Source organism: Podarcis melisellensis (assembly GCF_964234715.1).
Source record: "Podarcis melisellensis genome assembly, chromosome: 7".
NCBI classification, from domain to species: Eukaryota; Metazoa; Chordata; class Lepidosauria; order Squamata; family Lacertidae; genus Podarcis; species Podarcis melisellensis.
Genome location: NC_138539.1, coordinates 44,113,716 through 44,128,368, shown reverse-complemented (window position 1 = coordinate 44,128,368; position 14,653 = coordinate 44,113,716). Strand labels below are relative to the sequence as shown.

The 14,653-nt window shown below is 38.0% G+C and overlaps 1 protein-coding gene across 10 annotated transcripts in view; it reads right to left on the bottom strand.

The window, feature by feature from the left end:
- The window catches only part of ZNF521 (zinc finger protein 521), a 293,634-nt gene that overhangs the window by 122,087 nt on the left and 156,894 nt on the right, over window positions 1–14,653 (bottom strand). The gene's annotated exons all lie outside the window — the stretch shown is intronic.

Here is a 14,653-nt window from a genome sequence, read left to right as displayed (position 1 = left end):
GCTTGTCTTTGCCCAATAGAAGAATAGGAGACCAAACGTATATTAACAGCTAATTGTTTCTGTTTGAAGATGGAACATTTTAGTGACTTCAATGGTTCTGATACCACCATTTAAAAAAATAAAATAAAAAGACATAACTCTAAAATCTCTCTGCAGCTTCAATGACACATTGGTCAAGCTTTGACCTATGGAGTAGCCAGAGTGATGTCTTCCAGGTGTTGCTGGATTCCAATTCTCATCAGCCTCAGACAACCTGGGCAATGTTTAAGGATGATGAAAGTTGTAGTCCAAAAACTTATGGAGAGCACCATGTTGGACATCCCTGCCATAGAAGTACCAGGTATAAACCCTGATATTGCTGAAGTTCAGGATGTGACTAAGAATTGATGTCTCCAAGCTAATGCCAAGACTTCACCTTTCAGATATTATTCCATTTTTTCATTTTCATTTTGACATTGTTACTGAAATTCTAAATTGATGTCACTTGTCTAATTTATAAAGAAACATGTTCAGGTACTTGTGACTTAAAACTGAGAATGCGTTCTGAACCTAGCAACTGGGGGACTATTACAGATCCAAAAAAAATCATACATCAGCAAATAAGAATAATTCCAAAATTCACATTTAGTAGTATGTAACATTTGGTTTTGCAGAAAATGAATTACTGGAAGGGTTGCAGGATCCAAAGCTGTACTGGAATTTTGATGATAACAGCTTACTATTCTAAACCATTTGATTAAATTTAGCCATAGGAACAGTTCCAAGTTCTAATGAAGCAGCAATTACATCTGAAAAGGGAGCTCAGCCAAAAACACTACCATTCCAATCTCTCTCTTTCTAACATCCTGCTACAATATAAGCTCCTTAGTTTTGGTCACATATACATCCAAGTTTTTGGAGTAGATGAATTATGGGTTATTCCATGGCATCTCAAGCTAATAGCTGATCTATCATTCAGATGTTCACTTTTGAAAATCCAAGTGATTAAGAGTTGGTAAAATACCCTGTTTTTCTTTTTCGTTTTTTAATAAAGATACCCAGAGTCAGGCTGGAGTGGACCTGCCTCAAACACAAACATTCCCTTCCTATGCTGGTTGTATCAGAATGAATATTTGTTTGAAATTTAACTTTTGATCAACATAAATTATATAGGGTAAAGAAAAAAACCTATTCCTTAATTTAGACAAATATTAGGTCCAAAGCAGATGAATGAAACTGATAAACTGGATAACAGATTTGAGTAACTCTTGCAAAAAAACCCAAACCCTAATTAAATTACAAGGTCTTTTCAGCATTACACGTCTAGTTCTAGAAGTTATAGGACCTCAAAAGAAGTAACTTCCATTCATTGCTTATTTCCTCCACTATAGTTTTATCCTTTATCTTAATAATTCCAAGGGCTTTGGATACAGAACACAAATAAATAATAACACTGCAAAGAAGCTTGTTGCATTTGAGTTCAAACAGAAAAATATAGTATGTTCCTTATGTCTGTCAAAGAGCAAACATTCATTTTGAAAGTATCTAAGTAGAACTACAAAATAAAAATAGAAAGTGTGCTTATGACTTGAAAAAGTTATCTGTTGGAGGAAACTGGCACTAAGTTACTCAACATTCATAAAGATTCTATACCCATGTGTTGCAAATATGCATTCTTTCTCATTCCTACCAGTAGTCTCAGCATTAAAGGTACTGACAGGAGTGTTCTAGAGCCGTTTAGTGGGGATAATCTCATCAACATCTGCACTTCTATTTAAGAGGGGGTTTTTTTGGACAGGGTTTGTGTGAAGACACACATATAGCGATGGTTTAGATTTGGTCTGGTTCAGTTTAATCAGCAGCAGCATTAATACCCAGTTAACAAACTGAATTAATATTTGTCTACCCTTCTACATGCATACATATTAGTACCATTGCATATATTTTGGTATATACTTTTTTAAAAAATGCACTGGATATCTGAATCATGTTTTAATATTACTAGATAGTGCAACTGACCTTACAGCTAAAATCTAATTCTAATTGTGTTTATTTGGAAGCAAGTGCCACTGCTTTAAGTGGAACTTACTTCTATGTAAGTATATTTCGGATTGAAATATCAAATGTCTTCTCAGAAGTAAGTCCTTCTGTATGCAATAGGTCTTACTTCCTAGAAAGTCAATTTATGATTGCAATCTTAATTTGACTATAACTGCTTCGAAAAGATTATCAATAGCAAGCTACCCTGATGATTAATTTGGTTATTTTGCTGATCTGAACTAAGCTTGTGTCTTTTTTGTTTTCTTTTCTTTGAGGGCCAAAGAAAGTTATGAAGCAGATTTTTTTTAGTCCTCCCAGGAGCTAGGCCAGGTTCATACTGCATGACCTTAGAAACAAGAATGGTCTACAAAAGCAAAATAATTTGAGAGAACAGAGTATTAGTTTCCTTTTCCCAGCATATAGTAAGCCCCATCAAGAGATAAAGGGCAATGTTATTAGTAGCAAGAGACATGCAGCATCTCAATACAAGGAGAAAATAACAAAATTAGACTGTGTGTGTTTCTATGTGTGTCGGGAGAAACAAAAGTAATGAGGGCCTGTCAGTGTAAAATGTTCTTCTTTTAATTATGGAAAGATTACCCAAAATTTTCCAAAATAACAAATGCCCATTCATTTTTAAGAAAACTTTGTCTATTTGATCATGATATTAAAACAGATCTTCACTGTCCTCCTTCAGATTGAACATAGATACTAAAACTAAAATATATAAAAATATTTTTAAAACCCTAAAAAATTGTTCTTTATGACAAATTTCAGAGTGGGGGTGACTAGAGCAAAAGGGAAATTAACAGTAGACTTTTAGAAATGAGTCTTCTGGAACATAATATTTGAAACCAGGTATGCTCACACGGAGCAGAGGAAATCAAGTTGCTGTTATACCCACATCCATGAATATGCATGAACTCAGAGTATGAAACGAATGCAGGCAAAACACCATGAGCTAAAATAAGGGTGCACTTTCTCCAGCAAATGCTATAGAAGTTAGATGGCAAAATCCACCCATCCCCATTTCCACCTGTGATAAATATTCTTAGTCATTCGATGCACATTAGCAGGAGAATGCACCTTGAAATCCCCATGACCTTGGATGTGCAACATTGACACCTATACTTTAGCCTTATGCATGTAATTATATATACACCTTTTAGCCTTATGCACTTCACCAGGCTTTCAATTAAAAAGAGCAAATTCGTAGGAAGAATGCTAAGCTATTTGGACAGAAGGTAGTGAATCAAAAATTGCAAAACTTCAGCTTTCAAAAATAGCCTAAGTGACCTCTTACAATACTCTGACCACTCCACTCCAAGCAGGAGGCAACCCCTGTGAAGAGCGAATTCTGGCAAAGTTCTCTCTTCACAGATGATGCACAGCTTAAGCTATAATGAGTTTTTGGGTTACAAATGCTGAACGCATTAATATTCCTTGATGATAATTATCACAGTATAAGCACCTTTCCCAATGTGAGTAGCATAAAGCAACTGAAGCAGCATTTTTTACTATATTTGAAACAAGCTGGAAAATGGGATTTTCTACTCATATAACCTGAGGTCAATACACATCAAGCTATGCATAATAAATATCTCATCACCTATATACCTATGTGAGCACTGATATATATAGTTATACACTCCATCAATCTGTTATCTTTTTTTGGGAGCTGTGCATGTGTACAACCACATTCACTGCCCATGTAAAGCAGCAACGAAGATTTATTTCTTAAAAGATATGAATTATGAAGGATACTGCACCATGACTAGTCTGCTAATAAGCAAGAGCCTGGAGTGTCTGAAATAATCATTAGTGATAGGCAATAATAAACTGTAAATCACATTGAATGAGATCTTAACTGAAGACTTAAGGTGTCTTCCTTTTTTTGGTCTCTTCAGATCCTACAGTAGAGGATTTTAACACCAGCTTACTACTTATAACCAAGCTGTTTGCATGAGACAACAAGGGTCAAGAACATCAGAGTTTATCAATTGTTTGAACAGCCACATGGAGAACATTGGAAGGTCTGTGATAGTGCTATGCAGAAATGGAAGAATTAAAATGTGTGCAAAACTTAACATGAGAGTAAGATTCCATTTTTAAAAAGGACAATCTAACATCTTTATAGCTCTTATGTCTCCAGATATAAACTTGTATGGATTTCAAAACATGAGAACTTCCTTACTGTAGAAGGTCAAAAGTCCATCTAGGTCACCATCTACTCTTCAGAAGATGGTGGACTCTTCTGCATTGGAGGTCTTTAAACAGAGATTGGATGGACATCTTCAGTTGTGGTTCATGCATTGAAGGGAGTAGGACTAAATGACTGCTGGAGTCCCTTCCAACTCCACAGTTCTATGATTCTATTTCAAAAGTCTACTAATGGCGAGGGAGATGCCAAGAGGAAACTTGCAACACAAAAAAGTCATAAATGTGATGGGTGTCCTTTACAGTTTCTCCCTCAAATCTCGTAACCAAAGTATATTACGGCTAATTTAGAGGTTCCATTTTGAGCTATTATGGTTAATAACTGTTAATCATATGGTGAACCAATCCACCAAAAATTTTAAAAAGGCATTGTCACATGCTCATCACCACAAAGAATTGCCAAACAATTTAATTGGGTCTCTGGTGTTAGGGTGTTTTTAGACTTTAACCACCTTCACCTAAATATGTATGACAAGAAAAAACTGAAGTGAGCCTTGGGCTCATACTTCTCCTGCCCTTTCCCATCTCCTCTATCCACACAGCTGCAAGAAGGAATTATTCGTTTTTCACCTCTGCATTTCCTTAACTGTTTGAAGTGTTGTCTGGACTGGATGAAGTGTTGTCTGGATGGCTAGAATCTAAAATAGAGGGAAACTCCAGACAAATGCACCTGAAGACTAGTGTGTACAAATTACCAAGCCCAAACCGTGGCTGTGATGGCAGTGAAGAAAAATGGATTTGCTGCATCTTTTGCATGATCCATATGCTTTTCAGTGGAGCTTTACTGCAGCTAGCTTGTTTAAATTAGCCACAATAAGATTAACCCAAGTTCTTGATCTGGCTGACACAGCAAACTTTGGAAAGCAAGTTCTCAAGCTCCTCTTCCATGTGGCACGGGAGAAGGGAGTACTGTATAGTTATACTAAACTATGGTTCAGTTCAGGCATGGGGTGCCTCTGGTCTGTGCACCTAATTAGGCCTGAACAAACATCCTCATCCCCCACCCCCCATTTTGGCCAAGACATACTCACCAACCCACCATATATGACATTAAGTGTGGGACATGTAAATGCATGGCTCAACTGAAAGAGGGCACTGCTGAGCGCCACTGCCTGCAAACTCCTGTGGTAAGCTAATTGAAGCTCTTTCGGTGTGCTGTGCAAGGGGCTTCATTGAGTCATGTTATGACCCATACATAATGCTCTTTGAGACTTGTTCCTCAGCTGTCACGGTTTCCGAAGTGTTTAGGCTGAGCCGTTACCTGCCCATATACGGTATATACTGTATCAGGTGTACGTCAGGTGGGCCTGGCTTGGCCAATGTGCCCTCACTGCTCAAACAGCAAGACCAGGCAGACCAGCTGATTGTTGGTGCCTTGCAGGCCTTTCCCAACATAGTTTGATTTTTTTAAAATGGGTCATTGTGATGTGAGATGATTGACAGGTTGGCAGCAAGTTAAAGCTTAGTAGGCTTGCCCCTAAGCTTGTTTTAGGTGATCTATGTGTATGTTTTTTTCCAAGCTTATGCTACATTCAATCTTAGTTGGTTGCTCTAGTTTCTAAGCATCAAATTAAAAATAAATATGATACTCTTCTGGGAAAAGGTGTAATCTTACTCTCTGGTAATCTTTCATTCACCCCGAAAATCAGTTTCTATACTATGTGCCCACAGTGCAGAAGGTAGATTAGCCCTTGCCCTTAATTCAGTTTATAAAAATCCCCATGCTTTAAATGAGGACTAATTATTATAAAGGTTTGCAGCAAAAAGCACAAGATCAAATATTTAAAAGGATGGTTAATAACATCACCCAAAATCTATTACATTAAATCTCAAATGTTAAGTGATAAAGACCCTCGCAGTGTTAAGATCTGCATTTAATGTATTAATCCTTGGTAAGAGTAGCAATTTTTCTTTACCCTTCTACCACATCCAGCTTGTACCACTATTTTTCAAATTGCCCTGCATGACTTAATGCAAAATGCTACAATAGCATTTAAGTATTCTGTGCAAAAAAAGATTCAACACCTCTTTCTTTTAAGACTGATAAAAATCAGTGACCGTTTGAGCCTTTAATCCAAACAAAATGGAATTGACTCAGATGTTTTGTGGGCGTCTGCTGACTGCTCGCAGTCATGCCTTGCTATAAAATATGAAGTATAAATACTGTTACCAAACAGTTCCAAAAACTGACAAACAGTTTTTACTTATGTGAAGGCAAAACACCTTTAACATCTTATTTGCATGTATGGCAAGGCTGTAATGAAACCTTTCTTAATATTTAACACTACAGTTGGCTTACTAGATTCTGTAATGTGGAAGCCATGCAAGGGTGGTGATATACAAGGCTGACCATTCCCCCTCCCTATGTAACACTGGTGTTCACTTTGAATACTGCAGAAGCTCATTCATCATCACAACTGATGCATTCTGAAAAGTACTCCTTGCTGGAAAGATAAATGTGCTTAAAGACCTTCTCTTTATTATAAACATGACTGTACATCTATTTTGTTAATTGAACAAAGTCTGTATTAATGTGCTTACAGAAGCCTCGCATTGATAAACTGAACTCCCTAAACAACACAAAATATGCTATAGACATAATAAACGGTAAATTGAGTAGGAGAAAAGAAAAAGGAGCCAAATACAGGGCAATTCATCTTGGTTATTAATACACAGAAACTGTATGTCTGACCCTTTTAGAGGGGGAAATTCTACACGCATCAAAATGCAGTTGATAATCAGACAGGGCAATGGAAAGCATGATAAAAATACATACAGAGATTAGGTAGAACAGCATTTTTCTAGTAAAATAATAATTTTGTTAAAATCCTTCTAACAACATGGCTTATGATGATATACTGTGAGCACTGACTGGAAAAAAAGAAGTCATTCAGCCCACAAAGAGATAGCAACTAATAAAAAAAGAGAAAAATCTCCACTAGATAGCCTGCGGAGTGTGCATTTATTCTGTAAACATTGTAACAATGATTATCTGTCCTTCCAGTCCTCAGTGGAGACTCCTGCTTTTGAAAATGTCTTGTGGTGTCTTACTAAATTCAGGCTATTTCAATTACTATTACTGCGCATTAAAAATTAATTGCATTAAAGAGTGGATTAAGGTTTAAATTTCAATTCTACAGTGGGTGTGCTAGAAATGACAGCTAAAAATCAATGCTCTCTGGCCCATAATCGGAAGTGTGCATGACAAAACACTATGGAACTGGCGTCACTGGTGAAGTGGCTTCAGACATGATAGCTTATTTAAGGTTCTCTGTCAGCTCTTATTCCTCATTTTTTGTTTAAATTCTACACTTCCTCACGGAGGACAGAAAGAAAAGGCAGAAAACAGCTGACTTGCAATTGGGAAATCTAGTATGGTTCAGAAGAGCATGATAAAATTCAGATTACTGATCAAGTACAAATTTGCTTCTGCCATGTTAATGCAGAAAACGTCTAACCAGAAAAGATGACAGCATGATAAGTTCAATGAGGGGGAGAAACTTGATAAAGGAATACTGTCCTTCTAAGGTGTTGCCTGTATCCTGCATAAAATCATACCTCTGTATTACTTTACTTTTGAGAGTCTGTGTACAAATTATGCACCTGTGTCATTAGTACTATGTTAGGCAACAGACAGATCACTGGAGAGGCCTGAAAATCACTGAGGTTCACCAGTCATAAATGGCAGCACAGGAGAGAGCCAGCCCACGAAATTGTGGGTGGAGGCAGAGTTTGGCATAATTGGTTGACATTTACTTACATTGTTTTCTGATAATTTATCCTTTTTGGGAAACTGCTAAATTGTTTGCCACAGCAATTTCCTTGTGGTAAGGAGTTCCAGAGTTCAATTTTCCTCTAGCTAAATGCGGGTTTTTCGTCTTGCGAGGCACTCGTCTTGCGGGGCACCACTGTACTTCTTCATATAATATTTTCTTCCTTCTGTCTAACATATTTTCACACATCGCCTATCGTGCCTTCTCCTATGCTACTTTCATACTTAATTTGCACCCCTTTCCTCTCATTCATACTGCCGATTTCGTTCCTTGGTCCTCCTTTTCATACTCACCCCTTCCTTCACTCTCTTATCCCCTTCCCCTCAATTGGTAGTTTATGTGGTTCGTAAAAATATAAACCCTTTTTCTCTCTTTCTATTTTCTTGTGATGCCTCCTATAGTCCTTTCCCCTCAGCAGAGGGAGGAGAGGCTTCAGGGCTCAGCAAGAGACCAGGTGGTAGGAGACCGGGTAGTATGAAAGGGAAGGCTGAGATGTGGGGATGTGTGTTGAGGACAGGCCACAACTGCTTCCTCATTTCCTCTCCAGAAAATTTTTCCACCCTTCTCACTTCCCTGCTTCCTGTTCTTTCTCCTCTTTGCCTCATACACAATTGGTTTCCTCTACATCCTTTCCTCCCCTCAGACTTTGCATGGTACAACCCTGCTCTTGCCTTGCTCTCCAACCAACTCCTCCTCCCACATGCACTTATGCACTGCACATATGAGAGTTGCTGCTGCTGCCATTGATTGGTCCAGGAGAACCAAAAAGCTGTAACATAACAGGGGATGGGCTGTGCCCACCGGAAAGAACACTGAGAACCACAGGTGGTCCCCAGTTTGAGAAACACTCACAAAGATTATAATTCCCTTGGTTTTGTCCCATTTTTAAATTTAGGAAGCAGATTTGTGGCTACCTGCAATAGTCATGCATTAGTCCACCAACAGAAAATTAAGGCAAACTGGGTGAACGGACCTCTGGAAAAGATGTCATAGCAATCTATTACTTACTCAAATGTACTTTAATATGCTTCAGCAGCCCCAAACTATTATAACTATTGAAAATACATTGGAAGAAGGCCTCTGGTGGAACAGTTCCTTTTAGCAGCTCCTGTCAGAGGCATTCAGTATGCCGCCTTGTAGGTTGTATAAAAATGGCTCGTGAGTCACAAAGTGACTACAGCTGCTATAAGCTTGGATCCAAAGAGAAGTCTGTTGACGGGGCCTGGCCAAAGTGGACTTTCCCGCTAATCACTGGATTCAATCCGTAGGTTTTTGGAGACCAGCTATACACTGGGGAATAACATGAAGCAATAAAGTCACTGGAAATTTGCCAGTTGCTTCAGAGCACAAGCTCTGATCAAAAAATACATTAGAGAATCCACAGCTGCACAAATTCAATTGTCCTATGAAAGTTGTGCACCAGGGCTAATCATTCTAGAGCTGCTCACAGGGCAAATCAGATTTGTTTTTATCCTGTTTAACAAAATTTATATACTGCTTTATTGTATATGTATTATATACTGATTTACTGTATATTTATACAGTTTACAACAATATAAAATTATCTATATAAAATTATCTTATTTAAAAATTGTGTGTGTCTCACTACATATAATTTCAAAATGCTAGCTCAAAATTCCTATGAAGGCCAACTGGCAACCATTGTATGGCACCTTTAAAACTTTGTATAAAATAGTATAAATTAAGCCAAACAAGGGTCTCCAGCCTCAAAATGTCTATGGTAGGGGTGCATAATCTATAGGTCTCTATATGTTAAACTTCAACGCCCATCATTCCTGAACAACCATATTGTCAGGGGCCGATAGGAGTTGGAATCCAACAAGAACCAGAGGGTCATAGATTCTTCATACTTGGTCTATGGGATATAGACTAGGGCCATTCACATTTCGTCTGCCAAGTGCATTTGTTGTGGTCACTCATGTATTCTGTAGATAATCTACTGTACAAGTTGGGATAACTTTATTACTTGCTTTAGTATCCATAAACATTAGTGCTTAATTTAAATAGTGTTTTAGTAAGACCCAAGTCATGCAGCAACAGTGTTATCTCCAAAATCACTCTCTCATGGTCAATACTCTACACTTCTGTCTCAATAGGTAGATCACCTTTCATATAGTTCAGTCAAATCAACCCAGATTAGTTGCAGTGAAAATAGCTGCAACTGCATACAAATCATTTTTGGTAGCAACCGTGCATTTATCCAACTAAATAATTGTGCATGCGAACAACTTTTGTGAGCTCAACAGAACTCCCACTTTCTCTCCTTTCCCTGCAGACCCATGCACCCCATCCTCAAATCTGCTTTGAAGGATTGGGGAACCCCCTCCCCAGTTTGGTGGCACATGGAAAGAAGAGAAGGTGCAAAAGTTCCATTACATTCACAGAAGCTGTTCTGTGCATACAATAATTTAGTTGGATACTATCCTGTATCACTTCAATAACATTTGAATGGAGCTTAATCTTCAGATCAAGACAATCAAGGAAAACTGATGTTTACAAGCATATGCAGAATACATTTCCTCCTTCACCAGTGAACCATACCACTTGGAATTAGCAGTCAAGGCTTCCAGGTTATGCAGTGCAGCTTTTGAACAAACTTGAATCCTATAATTTTTTTAAAAGAAGCCATACTTTGCTTACACAGAAAAAGAATACAAACTAAACAAACATCTTCTACATATACATCTTACAAAACCAACATTTTCTAAAGATCCTTCAGTACAATGCCATTTGTTGATATTATTGCCTATTTTTTAAATGACTAGATATCTAAAAGGACACAGTAATATCTATCTGAAAATGAAGGAAGAAAACATAAGCAACGGGTTGGGTTCCCTTCCAATAAGCATTTATAATCCAAGTTTTCCTACACTGTAAAAAGCAACAGGATGAATAAGGAAACACTTCCGAACCAATAATCCTATTCAGAACTCAAACTCAGAGGGAAGCTCACAAAAGAAAGCAAAGCAATATTGTACCTCCTATCTGTTGTTTTGACAGAAATGCACTTCTTTTAAGCAACAAATGATGAATAACATTATGAATGTGGCCAACAAAGCTAAAGTGGCATCAATAAAGTACAGCAAAAGCCACCCAGGGTAGCAAGTGTTTGGAAGTAAACTGTGATTGGTGTGCAGATAAGAGACAAAAAATGTCCACAACATTTCTAAAGATCCCCTGTGCTGCGCTGATGTTCAACAGCAAGTTTGGCATCAGGAGAGTAAAGGAGATGGGAAGTAATAACAACAATAAAAAAATAATCTGGTACAAAGGGACCCCAAGGTGTAGTAGTCATCCCCATGCAACCATCACCCTTCACTGCAATTTACTGATGTTGCTTCATTACAACAAAGCACATAAAGGGGGGAGGGGTATTCAGGGTTTGCTATTTAAAGCTACATGATTTGCAGCAGCAGCCAATGTGGGCATTGACCTAGGACAACGGTATAAGAAAGGGCTTTTCTTAAGCAAAGAAAGATTTCAACTAAGTGCAACTGTAAGTGGATGTTTTGTGAAACCCACCCATGAGATAAAGAAACAATGCTTTGAGACGTTACAAACATAATGTGTCAAACAAAACTCAAATCACATTTGCACAACACTTAACAGGAAAGTGGAGTAGGGGTGTTTGGATATGGTATAACAATTTGTGGTTCCCATACAAAATAGTTTTTCCAAACAGTTAGCAGAACTGCAGAGAAAATGGCTCTTACACCAGCAGTGCCATTGATCCTAATAGAAAACTAAGTTCTTAGAAGAGGTAAATTTCTTCTCACTGTCTTCAAAAGAAAATGTGAAGATTTAAACTATCTGCATTAGTTCTCTCTCTCACTCTCTCACACACAAAATGGTACTATCTTCGGACTGTTATGAGCGTGGCTGATAATTTTGATATGCCTTGCCTGCTTTGTTACAGTTTCATTCAGCTGACCCAGAAACATGTGGGTCTGGGTTTAGATTTCCAGACTTTCAGGAAGGATGTAGCAAAGAAAATATAGCAAACTGTGGATTAAGGAACAAAATATTGCTCAACCATTTAAACAAAATCAATATTTAGTATTTATTCCATTATTGCACTGATTTATATTCATAGTACTTTTCCTGCATTAAATTACAGCTCCTTGGGAAAACCCCATGTGAGTTAAGTATTATCCTGTTTGCAAAATTAAGAACTGAGAGACTTGTTGAAGGCCACAGAATGATTCAGTATAAAACCCAGAAGTACAACTAAGACTTCCTCATCCTGGTCATGCCATACAATACGCTCTGCTATACAGAGATTTTAGTAGGTTAGAAAAATTCATGGATAACGATTTTAGCAAAGGTAAAAGAGGTAGACCTAAAATGCAGGCATCATTTCAGAAAAGTCAACTATATCCACACAAATTTCAAACTCCATGACTGCATTTGGGTTAGAGAAAGAAAGAAAGAAAGAAAGAAAGAAAGAAAGAAAGAAAGAAAGAAAGAAAGAAGTCAAACTAGATTTTCCCATTTGCGTCTAAAATTAAGAATCCTTTCATGCTGAGACATGTTTTGAAAGAGCTGGGGAAAGTGGCAATAATGTGTTGGGGAGAACTATCAGTTGTAAACACTAACCATTATTCAAAGTGGTATAGCACAGAAATAACAGTTTAAGAAGCCTGATGAGGATTGCTACCACCATTGCAGACAATGTGGTATATTTGGGAGTGTTACACAGCCATTACCAAATTAAGCTGGCGGCAGCCCTTATACAGCTCCTAATATTTGTGGAAACCGAACATTCAACCCGCTCAAACTGATTGGTTGGAAACTCTTATTGTCACAGAAAGTGCAGCTACAACTTGCTTGAGTGGTACCTGTGGCATTAAGCAAGAGTAAGTGGCAAGTCTGAGCCACCTAGAAAGCTTATGGCTGAACAAACCTAAGGTATCTTTGAAGAAATGTGAGATACAAGTATTGCAAATAATAACCACTATTGTACATACAGAAGCATTCCTTGTCTGTACGTAACCAATCCAAATGCAAACTCTTGATTTGATGCCAACTAAAGACTGTTTCATTCACTACATTTCCCATATATTAGTATCTATGAACACTGGGAGCAGCCTGTGCAGTGGGGTCCTGCCACAGAGTCATACTCCTGGCAGGGGCATTGCCGCTGCTTACCTCAATGGTGTAGGGTCAGCACTGCGCAGAAGTGCCAGTCTTGGTTCACTGGTGCACCTGCGCAGCCCCATCCCCGCACTGTCCAGGTAAGTCACAGTAATGCCACTGCTGAGAGGCACCATCCTGGTCACCCCTGATGTATACTGTTACGAATTATGGTTTGTTGCTACCAAAGCTTGGACTGCCTGTTCCATATGTGATGGTACAAATGCTCCATATAGATGATCGACATGCCTTTTTTTTTTTTTAACAGAACAGAGATTATGTTTGCGTAGGTAAAAGATAGGAAATTCTCACAGATTAATTATGTAACATACTGTCTTACCATTATGCAGAACAGAGACAAAAAAATACCTTTCTAAGTAAGGATCACTGAGTATGTCACTGGCTAATTCCTACTCTATGCTCCTCATTAGCATTACTCTCAAGTTTCTGATTATCATATCCAAAATATTAAGACATAATAAGTACGAAGGTGCACATAATTGGATATTAACCAGAACATACTTGACTGGGCAGGAGGTAGGGCCTTGCTTAAACTAATCCTGATATATATTAATCACCAATTAATGAATGGGTTTCAAATTTATTTTCTATTATAGAACACCTCAGAGTGCCTAAGCTTTTTCTAACAAAATGAATTGGAATAACAGGGTAGGAAAAAAGAATGCTTTAATTTGAGGCTGGCATGAATTACAGGGGTTAGAGTATCTGTGGTTTCTCCCTTTTTTCCTTTTGTTAAAATTAAAATGTAATGTGCCTACCAGCAAGAGGTGAAGATGGCGTGTACAAAGTAGCTTTAAAAAAACATGGTCATGTTGAGGAAGGGCCAAGTACTTACCCGGTGTGTAAAAAAACTGCTCCTGGTCTTCCCCTTCCCCTTCCATTTTTTGCCCCAGCTCCCAATGCAGATGCCATTCAGCACTTTAATGAATATTCACATGAGTCCTGTTTTTTAAAAATTCTCAGTGCTCATTCAGTGCAGCTGGAAACTGTTTTTGTTTTTTTAACTGTTCTGGTCCCCTGTCCATATACAAATGTGACAAAGACCACTGTAGAACTAGTGGAAACTGCAACCTGTGCAACCCTTCCTGCTTTCAGGTAGAGCTGACTTTCTGGAAATGGTCCAAGACAGACACAACACTAACTCCATCAGTTGTAAACAGAGCACGGAAATGGAAGCATGAGAAAATGCTATGGAAGTTATATTTCAATATGTATGTTATTTTGTGATACAGCTTAGGAAACTGCCCTGAGGGAAATCAAAGGTGAGGGAAGAAGTAGATGCATAACATTTCCTCTTTGTCTCATACTTGGACTGTCCAGCTTGATGCCTATATGTGTATCAAAATGTCTGCCCTGTATAAACAAAATATTCCGAGAACCATTACCAAAATTCCTAATGCAAGTACACACCTCTGAAAAAAGATGTGTAGCCATTAGGCAGAATATTACCAATTATTTTTCCAATTACC